This window comes from Sinohyriopsis cumingii, unplaced genomic scaffold (genome assembly GCF_028554795.1).
Source record: "Sinohyriopsis cumingii isolate HCF-2022 unplaced genomic scaffold, ASM2855479v2 utg000160l, whole genome shotgun sequence".
Classification (NCBI taxonomy): domain Eukaryota; kingdom Metazoa; phylum Mollusca; class Bivalvia; order Unionida; family Unionidae; genus Sinohyriopsis; species Sinohyriopsis cumingii.
This window is the reverse complement of record NW_028315873.1, coordinates 516,719-533,118: the sequence shown is the minus strand read 5'-3', so window position 1 is coordinate 533,118 and position 16,400 is coordinate 516,719.

Here is a 16,400-nt window from a genome sequence, read left to right as displayed (position 1 = left end):
GGTTTGAAATCCCCTGTTTGGATCGAGTTTAGCAGACCCGCAGAACTGACCCCTTCCAAAGTCATGGACAAGATACAACAGGTGCAACAATCTAATGACCAGTTTGACATCACCGATGGTAAAGCCACACTGAAAATGGCCCACGTCTCTCCTCCTCAACGAACTGGATGCAAAAAGATGTTATTGGTGGACGACCTTCGCAACACAAAGAGTCTCGTCCGAATTAACAACCCTCAAGACCAGATGTGTTTAGCCCGTGCCATCGTGGTGGGACGAACCTATGCCAACAAGAACGACACAGTAGAATGGAAAAGAACCTGGAAAACTATTCAACAATCTGACCGAGCCAAACAACGAAATGAAGCAGAACTCCTGTTGCAACAAGCCCGACTGTCCAAAGACACACCCTGTGGCATTCCTGAGATGCAAAAATTGCAAGATGCCCTAGCTCCACGCTATACCTTGAAAGTGCACCCTCAAGAAATGCGTGGAACTCTGTTGTTTCGAGGCCAAGATTTTAAGGACGGAAAATACATTCATGTCTATCATCACGATGACCATTTCGATACCATTACCAGTATCACTGGATTCCTGGGATACAGTTATTATTGTGAGAAATGTGACTATGGTTATAACAATCGAGAGCAACACAAGCATTGTGGAATGAAATGCCCAGGATGTTTGGCCTCTCCACCCTGTCTGAGCGAAGGACAAGTGCCTTGTTCGACTTGTTTGCGCACGTTTGTCAGTCCTACCTGTTACCAACAACATTTGAAAACACAAGGTTCACAGAAGAAATGTGCTTGTCAACTCCTGAGATTGTGCCCTACCTGTGGACAAGGCATACTTACCAATAATGCCAAGGCACACGTATGTCGAGGAAAGAAAAAATGTCACATTTGTCACCACATCGTGGACTTGGAACACCAATGCTACGTGCAAAAATACCAACCCCCACCAGAGAAAGAGGACGGTCACAAGAAGAAAGGAAATTTCATCTTTTTCGATTTCGAATGCATGCAAGAGACCGGCATTCACATTCCTAATTTCTGCGTGGCTCATCGAGTGTGCGAGAAGTGCATTCAAGAACCTATCTTCAGTCATTGCCCTCACTGCAGCAAGATTCCTGGAGGACGTGAAAAAATCTTTCGGGCACCAAACACGTTAGCCGATTTTGCTCGATGGGTCTTAGACCCCATCGACAAGACGTGGAGCCAAGAGGACATCGAACGTTACGGAGATTGTCATCGTCATGCCACGGTGATGGCTCACAATTTCTCCGGATACGATGGACAGTTTCTTCTCAGATACTATACGGAACAAGGCACCGAACGTCCTAAAGTGACTTTGAACGGAGCCAAAATCATTTTCATGCAAGTGGGACAAGTACAGTTTAAAGATTCGATGAGTTACTTGGCCATGCCTTTGAGTCGAATGCCTAAAACGTTTGGAATGACAGAAATGGCTAAAGGGTACTTTCCACACTTTTTCAATACGGAAGCCAATCAACATGCCGTTCTACCCCATTTGCCTGAGGCTCACTATTACGACCCCGACAACATGCGTACCGAACAACGAGAAGCTTTCTACGCTTGGTACCAGGCTCATGCCTCTGACCCCTTCGACTTTCAGGAAGAAATGTTAAAGTATTGTCGTTCCGACGTGGACATTTTACGGCGATGCTGTGGAAAATTTCAAGAACTGTTCATGGAACACGGAGGGGTTGATCATTTAGAAGAGGCTTGCACCATTGCCAAAGCGTGTTCCTTAGTCTACCGACAACGATTCATGCTTGAAAACACTGTGGCTGTCATCAGTCCTCAAACGACCAACTATGTCAAACGTCAATACTCGGTCAAAGCCCCATGCTGGTTGCATTACTTGTGCGACAAGGAAGACAAATGGATTCAGCATGCCCGCAATGGACAGTGCAAAAATATCATCGGAATGCATTCGGTCGATGGCTGGGACTTAGAAAACCCCAAGATCGTGTACGAGTTTAACGGTTGCTTATTTCACGGATGTCCCGTCTGTTACCCTGACCGCGGCACTAAAAATCAGTTCTTACAACGAACCATGGAAGACTTGTACCAGGCCATTTGTCAGCCACGCCTAAAGTTAGAACAGGAAGGATACCAAGTGGTGGAAATGTGGGAACACAAATACAATCACCATTTGAACACCGATCCCGAGTTTAAACGCCTCGTGGAAAGTTACCAGTTCATGGACCCCCTGAACCCAAGTGATAGTTTGTACGGAGGAAGGACCAATGCCACCTGTTTGCTGTACCAAGCTGACGAAGAGAAAGGAGAAGAAATCAAATACTTGGACGTGTGTTCACTGTATCCCTACGTGTGCAAATATTGTTGCTTTCCTGCAGGGCACCCACAATTGTTCACCGAACACATCGACCTAAAAAACATTCGACAATACGAAGGCTTGATCAAGTGCAAAGTTTTGCCTCCAACGAACCTATACCATCCCGTCCTACCTCGCCATTGCCAAGGCAAACTTATGTTTCCTTTGTGCCGTACTTGTGCTGAAACGTGCAACCAAGACCAGCCTTGTCAGCACACCCAGGAAGAACGGGCCTTGACGGGGACATGGGTCAGCGTAGAATTGTTCAAAGCTCTGAACATGGGATACCAACTGTTTGAAGTGTACGAAATTTGTCACTTTCCCAAGACACAATAATTCCACAAGGGTGACCCCACGCAGAAAGGCATTTTCGCAGACTACGTGGATGCCTTTTTGAAACTGAGCAAGAAGCCAGTGGCTATCTGTCCTGGTGTCACACTCCCGAAGACCAAAAGACATTCAGAGAGAAATTCTGGGCACAAGAAGGCATTACTTTAGATCACATTGAGAAAAACGAAGGTAGGCGATCGTTTGCCAAAGTGATGTTAAATTGCTTGTGGGGTAAAATGGCACAATGACCGTGTTTACCCAAGACGGAGTATTTGACCGAACCTTCCCGCTACTTTCAGCTGATTCACGACAAAGCCAAATTCATGAAACACGTGGACGTCGTTCGTGAGGATTTGATCTTGGTGAATTAAGAAGATGATCTGAACTTTGTAGAAGATGACCCCTTTGGAAATGTCATCATTGCAGCTTACATGACAGCTCAAGCTCGCTTAAAATTGTACGAAGCTTTAGAACTGTTAGGGGAACGTGTCTTGTACTTTGACATGGACAGTTGCATTTATATCGATCACCCGAGTCAACAGCACCCTGACATCGAAGGAGACCGTTTAGGAGCCTGGACAGACGAGCACCCCGATGACAAGATTCTAAGTTTCGTCAGTGGTGGTCCCAAAAATTATGGCTACAAATACTGGGACAAACAAGGAGAAGTGCACACGAAGTGTAAAGTGAAAAGACTTACTCTGAAATATCGTACCAGTCGAGTGGTCAACTTTGGCGTATTGAAAGAAGCCTTGCAGTCTAGAGAAAGTGACCACCTATCAACCCAACAAGATTGTACGTTTACCCACACACCACATTGTCAGTCGACCCTTAGAAAAAGTCTATCAAATCGTGTAGCAGAAGCGAGTGCGGCTTCCCACCCACTTTACTTTGCCGTATGGACATGTCGGTATAAAACATTGGTTGTAAGAGGATAGCCACCCACCAGAAGGGTGACTTCGCCACAGCAAGAATCGAGTGAGAAATCCAGTGAGAACTCCAAGTTCAAACCCTACCATTTTCCAAGCTTCTTACCTGACTATTGTGATTGTGCCTGTCGATTGGACACGTTTCAAAAATGGCCTACGGACAGGGAAGGATTACCTTCTTCGTATGTTTTAGCTAGAACAGGATTTGTCTACTTCGGAACTGAGTCAGGATTTGGATACGAAGTACAGTGTTTCGCTTGCGGACTGAAGTTACGAATGGATTTATGTATCTACAAAGATTCAGCTATTCTGGAACATACTCGATGGTCTCCGCACTGCACTTACCTTTCAATGGCCTTTCCACCCATTAAACTACGGTACAATTATGACGGTACCTTAGAGACGGTACCTTCCAAAACTAGACGTAAACACATTGCATCCTATTTCATTGTTGTTTCTTTTCCACATAATAGCTTATTTTTTATAAAATGTTAAACTTTACTAATCTTTTTTCAAGATCACTTTAGTTTGCAAAAATATATCTTGTTATTTATTGGCATTCTACATTGAATTTTGTAAACTAGCTATAAACCTGACCTAATTACTCAACTTAACTGCTGACAGAAACAGTCTACAGTAAATGTATTTCATTTCTATAGCTCGATGGATAAACATTACATCTTTTAAAGCTGTGCACAGAATAGGCCGACATATCACGAGTCAGGAAAACATGGGGGTGGTATCCCCTGTGTCCAAAATTAATATCAGTAGTAAAGTGGGGTACATTAGCGTCAATGGGAATTAACATTACAGAGACCCCTGGGTCAGATTAGCGTCAAGGGAAATTTAACATGGAGAAAAATCGTGGGTCAGATTAGCGTCAAGGGAACTTAACATGGAGAAAAATCGTGGGATGGTTTAGCGTCAAAGGAATTTAAACAGGGTGGGACTTTATAGCGTCAAGGGAAATTGAACATGGGATTTTTTTTTTTATTTTTTTTTTAAATTTTATTAAAAAAGGGGTAGGCAATGGAAAGGCTATCTCTTTTCGAGAAATATGGCTGGCCCGGAAAAGGGCCTTTGGGTTTTCTTCTTCTTCTTCTGCTTCTAGTTTCTTCTTTTTCTCCACCAAGTTCTTATTTTATCTCCAACACTCTTTCTCTTCTTTTCTTTCTTTTTTTTCTCCTGCTTTTCTTTCTTCTTCTCTTCCTCCTCTTCTTTCTTCCTCTTTTCATTTTCTTTTTCTTTTTCAATTTTTTCATTCCATGCTCTCATCCTTATCCTTTCCTCTTCATCCTCCTTCTCCTCCTTTATTTCTTTCAACAGATCACTGATGATTACCTTCATTTTTCGTAAATTGTTTATCTCCATTTTCACTCGATGGGGACTATAAGAATAGTGATCCTCGTTTAGGTTAACCAACATTTGCTCTATCATTCCTAAATTGTCGAGGACGTTTTGCAATTTTTCCATTTTGTCCATTTGGTTAGAAGCCATCTTCTTTTTTTATTCTTTGCAGAATGGTTTGAACGACGAATACTGTGGGTTCTTATACGAAAAGCGCGGACGTGAAGGAAAACATCCCCCTACTTTTTCATTTCATATAATAAAACCCTAACTATACTCTCCACATATGCTAAGAAACAATAAACAAAATCCATAATCTACTATCCACACAATCGTACGTGAGCGCTTACAAAACCCAAACTATACTCTTCACATACGCTAACAAACAATAAACAAAATCCATAATCTACTATCCACACAATCGTACGTGAGCGCTTACAAAACCCAAACTATACTCTTCACCTACGCTAAGAAACAATAAAGAAACCCATACTATTCACACAAACATACCTTAGCTCTTACAAGCACCAACACACAAACACATACCCTCACACTATCTTAAAAAAGAGTTAGTGTTTATATTCACACTACTCTACCTACACATTGGCAAATTGATGGTTATTTCTTTTCTAGAGTATTGGGTAGCCCTTAAAAGGGCTGTTTTTTGAACTCCAGATGCACCTATCTAATGGTGGCACCTTCCAGGCCTGGCGCCACACACACATCTTTGACTCCAGTCTCTTTTTACTTTTTGTCTTGAGAGTGCAGAGGCGGGATGATTCGCTTCAGCACCCCAATCCTCTGTCTCGGGAATATTGTATGACATCCTCTCTCCTATTTTCTTTTCCTCTTCTTCCCTCTCTCTTCTCTCCTCCTCTTCCTTCTTTATTCTTGCTTCTTCTACGATAGCCTCCGCTGATAGTTCGTTTACTATACGCCTGGCATATTCCAGGTGCATCTGGAGTTCTAGCAGCTTCACAATCCTTGTATTCATTGTCTTGCTGTTAACAGGTCGACGATGGGCCCAACTGACGATTAGCTTTTAATTTATACTGAAAGCGCGGACGTGAAGGAAAACATCCCCTAAAAACATAAAATTCATCTTACCTAGATCATGACCAAAAAACAACAATGCGCGGACCTAAAAGAAACATTCACTCACTTTTTTATGCTACCCATCACTATTGTAAAATTTTTTATAAATCATTTCAATAGACTATTTACATACGCAAAGCAATCCAATCTAACCTCAAATCTACACCTCAAACACCAAAAAAGACATGATTTTAATCTACTATCCACACCAACCTAATTGATCACTTACAAACACACAAACACACAATCCTATACACAAACACATACCCTCACATTTTTTTGAAAAAGAGTTAGTGTTTATATTCACACTACTCTACCTACACACATTGGCAAATCGATCGTTATTTCTTTTCTAGAGTATTGGGTAGCCCTGAAAAGGGCTGTTTTTTTGTTTGCTATGGCAATCGTTTTTTTAGTTTCTAAGAATGCGATGTCCTCTGAGGATAGACTTTCTGGCGATAGGTCTGCTTCTTCGAAAAGAGAAGAAGAACTCTTTGGTGTCGATACGACAATCGACAAAACCTCTGTCAGCTTCAGGTTGCTGCTGCTGTTGTTGTTGTTGCTGCTGTCTCTGAAGTCTGTACTTCTCTGTCCATTCTTCTTTTTCCCTGTTCATTTCTTCTCTGAAGAGCTCTTCTATCAGGTCTTCAGTGATTTTTAACATTCTCACATTCTCTATTTCTTCTGGCTTCGGTATCAGACTGTGTCTGACCCTATGCAAATTCACGTAGGCTTCGTTGAGCTTAGCTAGTTTGGAGCACATCTTCGTAGGAGGATGAGTCGACAATGGATGGTTAGACTGGAAACAACCCCGGTTCTTAAAGTCAAAGCGCGGACGTGAAGGAAAACATCCCCCACACGGTTTTTGAGTCGCAACGTTTAGTGAGTGTCATGAGAGGGATAGTAAGAAATGAAAGAGCATCAATCCAGCATTCTTATAGCTAACCAAAAGACAAAGGCATTTTTTTCAAAACACAACATTTTTTATTCAAAAATCACTTAACACTAAACAACAACTCTAACATTTTTAACAATAATCCAACAATATAACATCAAACAATATTTTCAAAACACAACATTTTTTATTCAAAAATCACTTAACACTAAACAACAACTCTAACATTTGTAACAATAATCCAACAATATAACATCAAACAATTTTTTCAAAACACAACATTTTTTATTCAAAAATCACTTAACACTAAACAACAACAACTCTAACATTTTTTAACAATAATCCAACACTAAAAGTTTCCCCACTAGGTAAAGAGGGATAACAGTCTTCCATGTTTTCTAGTAATCTAGGATGACTTCTCTCAAACTGTTGATTTCTATGGTATTATCGAATTCTGCATACAGGATGACGTTCACCGTTTCATCAGGGTCTCGGTCTTTAAACTGAATTTCCACACGAATCTGGCCGGATTTTATAGGGTGGAAATGTCCCTCGTCGCTGCCTTGGTCAGGAGTGAAATCGAAAGCCCACAAAGCATAGCCTCCTACATAATCCTCGTACGTAATACCGTGACTGGTATTGGTTCCTAACTGTCCGGTGGCTTCGTACAGGGACAAGTACGATCTCAAGTAATTCTTCTTGGTAAAGTCAGGTTCGAAAGGTCGGGTACACAAGGTCTTGCCATCGCGACTGACTTCGATTTTGGACACGCCAAAGTGTTGAAAGTAGAAAGGATTTTTTTCGGCAGCTCCGTTGAAGGCTGTATTCTCGACGATACCAACGATCAAACGTTTGGGTAACTGTCCTTGGAACAGATGATCTTCGATCATGGATCGCTGTCCCTTGGGAATAGTGAAGGTTTTCACTTCCACGCGTCATATGGGATACTTGGCAGTCGTTCTGCTCAACGTCTGACTGATGTCGTTTCCCACTTTAGGTAACACTTCCACACGGCGTACGTAGAGTCTGGCTTCAAGGATTTTGGTTTTGTAACCGTCACTATCAGCCATCAAATGGAAAGCGGCACTGCTACGATTCAGTCTCAGGCGGACATCCACCCCGTTCAGCAAATACTTTTCTTGCAACCACATGTCCAAATGCAAACGATCCATCAGTTCTAAACTTGTGTCGGCTCCCGTGATTCTCTTTCTTCGTTCTACAAATCCATCATTGTTGTCTTTCTTTTCATCAGTTTCCAATATTTCAAACTTGGTAGGTTCGTCAGCTTCCCATACCACACAGGCATTGAGATGAGTGTTCTTGGCATCTATTCCGTACGTCAAGAGATTTTCCAGGTAGGCACGATAAGGGTAAGTATCCATGCTGCTGCTGACCAGTTTGTTATTCAAGTACAAGTCCACTCCACTGAACAAGGAGTGCATGAAATTGTTGACGGGAGCTACTGCTTCATCGTCTATAGCACCTCCAGTCTTATCTAGAATTTTGACTTTCAGGTACAAGTAACTGCTATTCAGATCGATGTAATCTTCGGGCTGTCCTTTGATTTCAAACTCGATGGGAGCGGAATCGGTCAGTGAGGAGACGGGGTGAAATTCCACCTACTGGGATTCTTGCATCGTCATCATCGTGGGGGGCATGGCAAACAGATCCAGTTCCGTCTTGGAACAAGCGCAAGATTCTCGGTGCATCATTTTTTTTGTCTCTTTTCTCAATAATCGAAAACGTCTAAGTCTCGAACGGTTCTTCTTTTCTTGGCCTTTCTCGCTTGAAGTCTGATGAAAGGGTGTTTTCTTCGTCGTCTCTTTCTGCCTTGTCCTTGCTGAATGCCTGACTCGGTAGCGTGCAGGGCATTTATAGGTGTTTCTCGTTGGCCTAAAATGTCTTTGCCCGTTTGCAGCAAGACATTTTTGCCTGCCCTCATGAAGGCTTCTTTAGGGTTTTGTTTGTCGATGATGACATTTTGGATGACGATACTTTAGCATTTCTTCCTGAAAGTCGAAAGGGTCGGAGGCGTGAACCTGGTACCAAGCGTAGAAAGTTTCTCGTTCGGTACGCATGTTGTCAGGGTTGTAATAGTAAAATAAGAACCTACACTCACGCACACTCATACACAAATAGGTACTATTGGGTAAAATGTTATTTTTTAGTTATTGGCAATTGAAAGTCTATCTCTTTTCGAGAGACGTGGATGGCCATGAAAAGGGCCTTTTTTGGTGTAAGGGGTGAGTTTAAACAATCAACTTTAACTGTCTTAAGCCTTTGCCATGGCCAAGGCCTACTTCTGGACTGCGTACTGTTGATGATGATTTCGCTGAAATCACTAAGGTTGGTGCAGTAGGCGTAGTCACGGGATTGGAGTGTTTAGCTTGGGAAGGTCGTATTCTCTTCGGCCGTAATAAAGAAGTCTGATACATTTGTTTCAGACTTCTTAACTCCGCTAAAATGTCTAACAGTACCGTGACCGTTTGATTTTGACACCCTTGTTTCTTTGCTGCTGCTTCTTCTTGTTGTTGTTTTTTTCTTACCTCTTCTTCTTGCTGCTGTTGCTGTAGGAGAAAAGCTTGTTCCGCTTCCTTTTGCTGTTGTATAAATTTCTCCAATTCTTCTTTCTGTCTCTGTCTAAAATTTTCCATGTGCGGTAATGAAGGAGAAGGTGACGAAGGTTCAGGAACAAATTCTTGCAAGGTAAAAAAATCCACAAAATCCCAATTCACCTCTTCTGAAAGTAAGTCTGGGTTCCCTTGGGTAGTCTCCACCATCAGTGCACCCCAACTGATCGTTTTCTGAGTTTCTGTCATGTTGAATAACTGTCGCTTAGATTGACTGCGCACAGGCGCTAGCGAATCTATACAGACTATGTGACGTCACAGACTGTTCTCTTCGGATTGGACGTGGGCTGACTGAATTTTGTAACGCGTGTTTGGATTGGTCAACAAACTCAATCCGTTTCAATCCTTCCTCCCCCTATAAATAAGTACAGTTCACTGCATTCCTTCACCTGTTACTCAGCACCCTAACATGTGGACCGACGTACAATCTTCAATGCTTGTGTCTTCGATGATGTTCCGGACGGACATATCAATGTATGTCCGATCCAACTGGACAGTTATCCACAGAACAGACACCAGCCTGTGGATGCGAAGAATCTTATGTGGAGCATCAAGGATGCCTCAAAAGAGTCTTAATCTATGGTCCTGCAGTCAGGCGCAGCCTAAGGTCAAGAAGAAGATGTCACAGATGCCCTTTATGTTAAGGGTATATTAACATAAAACCAAAGGCCCTTTTCAGGGCCATTCCTATCTCTCGAAAAGATCTTGACTTTCAATTGCCTACCCCTTTTTTTATTTTTTTGTTTAAAAAAATAATAAAAAAATAGAGACCCCTCCCTGTTTCAATTTTTGCCTGTTCCATTTTCATAGACCCATCAGGTCGGGACCTTATTAAAATAGGGTCCCGACCCTGTTCCATTCCCCTAGTCCCAAGACAGTCCCACGATTTATTCCCCATGTTCAATTTCCCTTGTCCCTAGAGTGAATAGTTTTTTTTCTTTCTCCCATGTTAAATTCCCCTTGTCCCTAGAATGGATATTTTTTTTTCTCCCATGTTAAAATACATAGTCCCCAGAGTGGATATACCCTTTTTAACATGGAAGTTCCCTAGTCCCTAGACCGTCCCTATTCACTACTACCATTGTCATTACCAGCCTGAAACCCAATTTAATGCCATTTGTATAAATTCATTTCAAATAAATATTACGATATAGTTGAAGTGTAAAGTCAAGCAAGTATTCTGTTTGCAGATTTTACATTTTAGATATTATAGTAAAGTCATATTTTCTCTTGTTTAGTAAACTTTATTGCAACTGGTTCCAAAATAGTAAATCTTATTTAATGTTCATTCACCAGAATAGGTATTAATACAATCCCGAATTAACTGTATGGTACTAAAATATACCCTGATCTTGTGTGAGATTGTAATATACAGAACTACACCTCAACTCCAACTTTATTCAGGTTTTTTCATAATAAATGATCATCTTGTGCTATGGTTGAAAAGAAACCAAAGTTCAGTTTAACTCCATTCTCTCCACATTTGTCAGTTGTCAAGAGGCATACTCATCCTCAGTGTTATAGTAAAATGTAATCTTATTTGGATCAATCTTGGTGGTGTAATATATGAATGGAGAAAGAATATTATCATCCAGATTAAAATATGTTTTATTCAGACTCTACTAAAATTTTTAGTTTGATATGGGTTACGGAGCCTGATGTGTACGAACAAAGCAATGTGTACCATGACCTTTTTAATTTAACAGTTTAAACTCCTGCAGAAGAAAGAGATTTTTTAGATCCATTAGACTGTATTAACAAAAACATTTCTTCAGTATGATTTTCATTTACTTAGTATTGACAAAACTCATATTTTAAAGTTGTTGTTTTTTTGTGTTTGGTTTGGCCTTTTATGGTAAACCAACACAAGTAAGTTATTTAGTGCCAAGGCACTTTAAGTATAGTGCCTTGCCCAAGGACACACCATGGTAGCTAACCCAGGTTGGTCTGATGGTAGAATTTGAACCTACCTTATTTCACAGGTCCAGAAAGCTAACCACTGAGCCACTACAGCTCCCCATCTTATAGTGAAATGCTGGTATACTTTATGATCAAGAAGGATGGGTTGGGGTATGCATGTTGCATCTGAAAAAAGTGATGGAATTTTTGTTTACATAATATTTTAGTCATACAATATGAATCATTTTCTATAGATTTAAGATGTATCAGATCAAGTTAAGAAAAATCATATTCTGTTTCCTGGGAATGTACTAAAATTCAGTGTTATTGTTTGATTTTTTGGTAGTAAGCTTACTTGGTATTTTTTTCTTTTTAACTTGAATACCTAATTTGTTAACATCCTATTCTAAATCTTCATAGTTCTGTCTATTAAGTGACAACTGTTGATACATGTAGGGAAGTTTTTGTTTATATCTTTTGATTTTTGTGATTCTGGAAGTTGCAGTATTTGTTGTTGTATTATTAACCATTTCAGTAATTTAATGAATGCAGAGTATACTGCTCTATAAATGAAATTTAAGGGAAAATAATGTAGAAGTATGTTTCACTGCAAATATAAATTGTTTAAAATAATATATCATTTATCATATGAATATTCAATTGTGGTAACTAGTATTCCATCCAATATCTATATATTAAAATATGTCTTTTCATACAGCTGGTGATCATTTAGATACAAGTCCAATTGAACATAATCAAATTATCAATGCAGGTGTTTTTATTAGTAGTAGTATTGCAAGTATAAGTGTTAGTATTAAGATTTCATATACAGGTATGATAAGTGTATCATAATGTTTAAATGATGCTCCTTGTTACAACATAAAATATGTTCATTGAAACAAATGGTTCACTGGTAAATTGGCAGCAAAGGTCTTCACTGAATTATGTTGCATAAACTATTTTACAATAAAACATATATGATGCATCTCAATTATGATGAATGTGAGGAGGAGGATTAATAATAATGCAATTTAAGTTATCTTCATAACATAAGTTCTAGCAGATGTGTAATTTTTATGTGGTTCATCATCAGTTGAAACTGGTCTATGATTTCTGGATCTGGACATATCTGGTCCCCTGCTGTTGTGCTGCTATGGTCTTTACAGTTCATTAGGATATCAGTTACACTTGGTTTACATTTAGAACCCCATGGGATGGAATGCCCAGTTTGAAACTGAGAGAATGGTTAATTATCCACAATATAACTCCTGCAGTTATTATTAGGTTTGATATCAAGGTCTTTCTTTAAAAGCTTTTCAACTCAGGTTCTGTTCTACCATACAGATAAATAAAGTCAAATTCAAGGCTTTCAGATTTGTCCAGTTTGTTTCATGTGTTGCGGCAGACAGACTGTATATTGCCACTGTACCATATAAATATCAGTGCTTAGTCTGCTCTCAGTTGCTGTGGTTTGATTAGTTACAAGTGTCATCACATGTGACTAATTATTGACCAATGTAATGAAACTTGTATACTTAGAAGGCTGTATTTAAAAACTCTAAAGATCTTAAATGTGTGCTAGAGGGTAGGGTTAGCAGTTATACTCCCAATTATGTTTGTGATGAGCAAAAGCAGCTGCACAAATTTGAGCTTTTAGTTTGGTTCTGGTAGGGTCAAAGGATGCAGGTACATTTTACATTCATTTTTTACTAGAAATAGCTATTTTCAATATTTTTCTGTGACAAGGCAACTAAAAGAATCAGTATGTGCCTTATGCATGAATGAAGTTCACTAGTACTATAACAAATTAGCATACTTTTCATCACCCCTCTACCATCAAGATTTTTTTATATTTACCTCTGTAGCAGACACAAATAAAAGTCGGCAGCTCATTTGCAGACTAAGTTACGCATATGATCTCCAATGCTCATCTAACTGTGACAGGCAGTCACCAACAAGCCAACCTATTTCCATGCCTAACTCAAAGTAAATCTGAACCACATTATAGGTTTAGCTTATGTGTAAATTTATAAATGCTAGGCTTGTGATAATTAGGTTCATGCCTTCTACCTTAAAAAATTAGAGGGATGTCAAAATACGAAACTATCCAGTGAGACCTATGATGTTAATTTTAATCCCTATGGGATTTGTGACATAAAAAACCCAAATGCTTTATGTATTAAAAGGTAACTAATGGGGGCAGGATCTGCAGTGAATCAATGGTTAGTATGCTAGACTACTGATAAAAATGTTTGTGTTAAAATCCTGTTATCAAGTCAACCAGGTTACCTACTGCAATGTACCCTTGCCTTACTCCAATTCCCTCAGTACTCAGTAAACAACTAGTGTTGCTGTACATAACAAAACCAGTCCATATTGATTTTACATATTTTACTAAATCCTGACAAAAATAATTCTCTAAATAAAGAATGATTAATATGTGATGGTCTCGCATGTAATCAAACTCTTCCAAGCTTTTAATGATATGAACCGATTTATCAATGTTTATCAAATTTGCACGAAAAACTATTTCTTATTTGTCATCAAATATGTTCAATGTTTTGATCATATAAGCATTTCTGCTACATTAGATCAAAATAATCTTTTTGTCAGAAATAGAGCCCTTATAGTATTTGCAAGGTCATCCAATCAGATGCAGAATTTGAGTTTAATATGAATGAATATTTTTTTTACAAAATTGCTCTTTTGCTATATCTTGATGAGATAAATCTATTCACCAAGTCTGATAAAATTAATGAGAAATAGTTTTAAGAGCAGTAGCAAGAATGGCTAGTGAGATGTAGAACCACCACATTATATGCATAGATTTTGCTTATAGCCTCAGACTACAAGCAAATAATTAAACAAGTCAGATCTAAATTGGATCATAAACACTGTTGTGCAAATCATAAGAAACTCTGCCAATCAGATGCAAGGTCACTTCACTACCATACCTTTATCACACTCATAATAAGCATCATTGTGAAACTTGACTATATAAGCCCAGTGGCCAAGCATGATCAAACTTGAATCAGCAGTAGTGGTTATAACCTCATGTATTTGTATGCATCTTCACTTCTTCAATCTAGATCTCATTTATATAAGCATGTATTCTAAGTTTAGTAAAAACTGCACTACATGTATAAATATTGCATGCGGTGGTAACATACTCAGATGAAAGATCACCTTATTATTATTAATGGTTAACACTCATCAAACTTCAAGGACAACTTAATGATTTTAGCCTATATTGTGGAAGTATGGCTTTTAGGCTGGTTAAAAAACTCAACTAATCTGATACATGATCACATGTATATACTTGGATTTTGCTCATTATTAGATTTATCCAAGATGTTGATTTAAGCCCAAAACCAAGTTTTATATAAACAAATTGATCAGAACTATGGACTCCAAAAGTAGCTAATTTCTTACTGTTGAAAGACAGAAGGGGATGTGAAATAAATAACACACTCTGGACCATTACATAAACCCACTTAGCCTTTTGACCAGTTGAGATAAAATATCAACAATAATGTTAAATAAGATTGATAAATTATGTTTTCTCACATTACCTCTAGCCCTTTTCAACATGGATGGTATTTTTCTTCCACATATGTCAGCTCTTAATTAGTGGCCCTTTCCCATCATGAATGTTGTAGGTGAAACTCTCAGAATTAGGCTTTTTAATTTATATCTGTAGAAGAAAAAAAACTATTGGTCTGCATATATCAATGTCACCATTTCTGTATTAGATTAAAATACCATATGTGTGTGTGTGTGTGTGTGTGTGTGTTAATTTTAGAATTTAAGCAAACTTGTCTCCATGTGTTTATTTTAAAACTGATGATGATAACACATAACAGGTTCAATGGATAACATGTTATTTCTTACTTCTTACAACTGCTCATTATATCTGAATTTACATTCAATGTTTGTTTTAATTAACATATTTGGGATAATGGGCAAATTATTTATTTTGTTGTTTATCATTATATCATTTACCAGTCTTTTATCATTCAAATATGTAAAATATAGTACCATTATACTGACTTCATATTCTATATGATATCCCAGCAATACATATTAAGCAGATAAGTGCAAATAAAAATGTTCAGAATGTAAAATTTACTCCAAGCTCAAAGAAGATCAGCAAAAGATAATATCCAACAAATTACCAAACAAAAAGCGAAGTTAACGCAGTTACCTTTATTATGATGTCTCCAACACCAACGGTACTGTACAGCTACGTCTTCTGAGTTTTACCGTCATCTTGTCTTTCAAACCAGAATTAATTTCTTGAGCTCTTACAAAATGAAGAAACTTTTAAATACTATAATTTAAGCAGCTTCTTTACATGCCATCATATAAATTATGGCACAGTGTTATGTCTGTCAGCAAAACGCAACTTCACATTTGGACGGCGCGCTGTGTGGGCATCGCCGACACAGCAACTGACATGAATTCTCTATTAGCAGACAATGATTCGGAATAAATCCTTCGCAAATCTAACATTCTCGTTTTTTCATAGTTCCACTTTTCATAGTTGCATCTGTTTGATTGTACAATTGCTAATGATGTTCAATGAATCAACTTCAATTCATCTGCTGTCTGAAATCCCGGTTCAGTTGGTATTTTCTTCCGCGCATGATGCCGTGTAAATAAAAGATACGGTCGACATTCAAAGTGGTTTAGGTTAATTTATTATTTTTCTTTATTAAGGTCATTTGCAGAAAGTGTTTCGCTAGGGTGAGAAAAAAAAATATAACAAAAAGAAAACTTTCTTTTCCAACGCTAATACTGTATATATTTCAATTTGTGATTGATGCTATAAATAAAAAAAAAAAAATAATAAAGCATTTTAGCCCGTGGCTTCGGAACGGCACTCGTTTTTGTGGGTTTTTTAAAATGTTGTTAGTG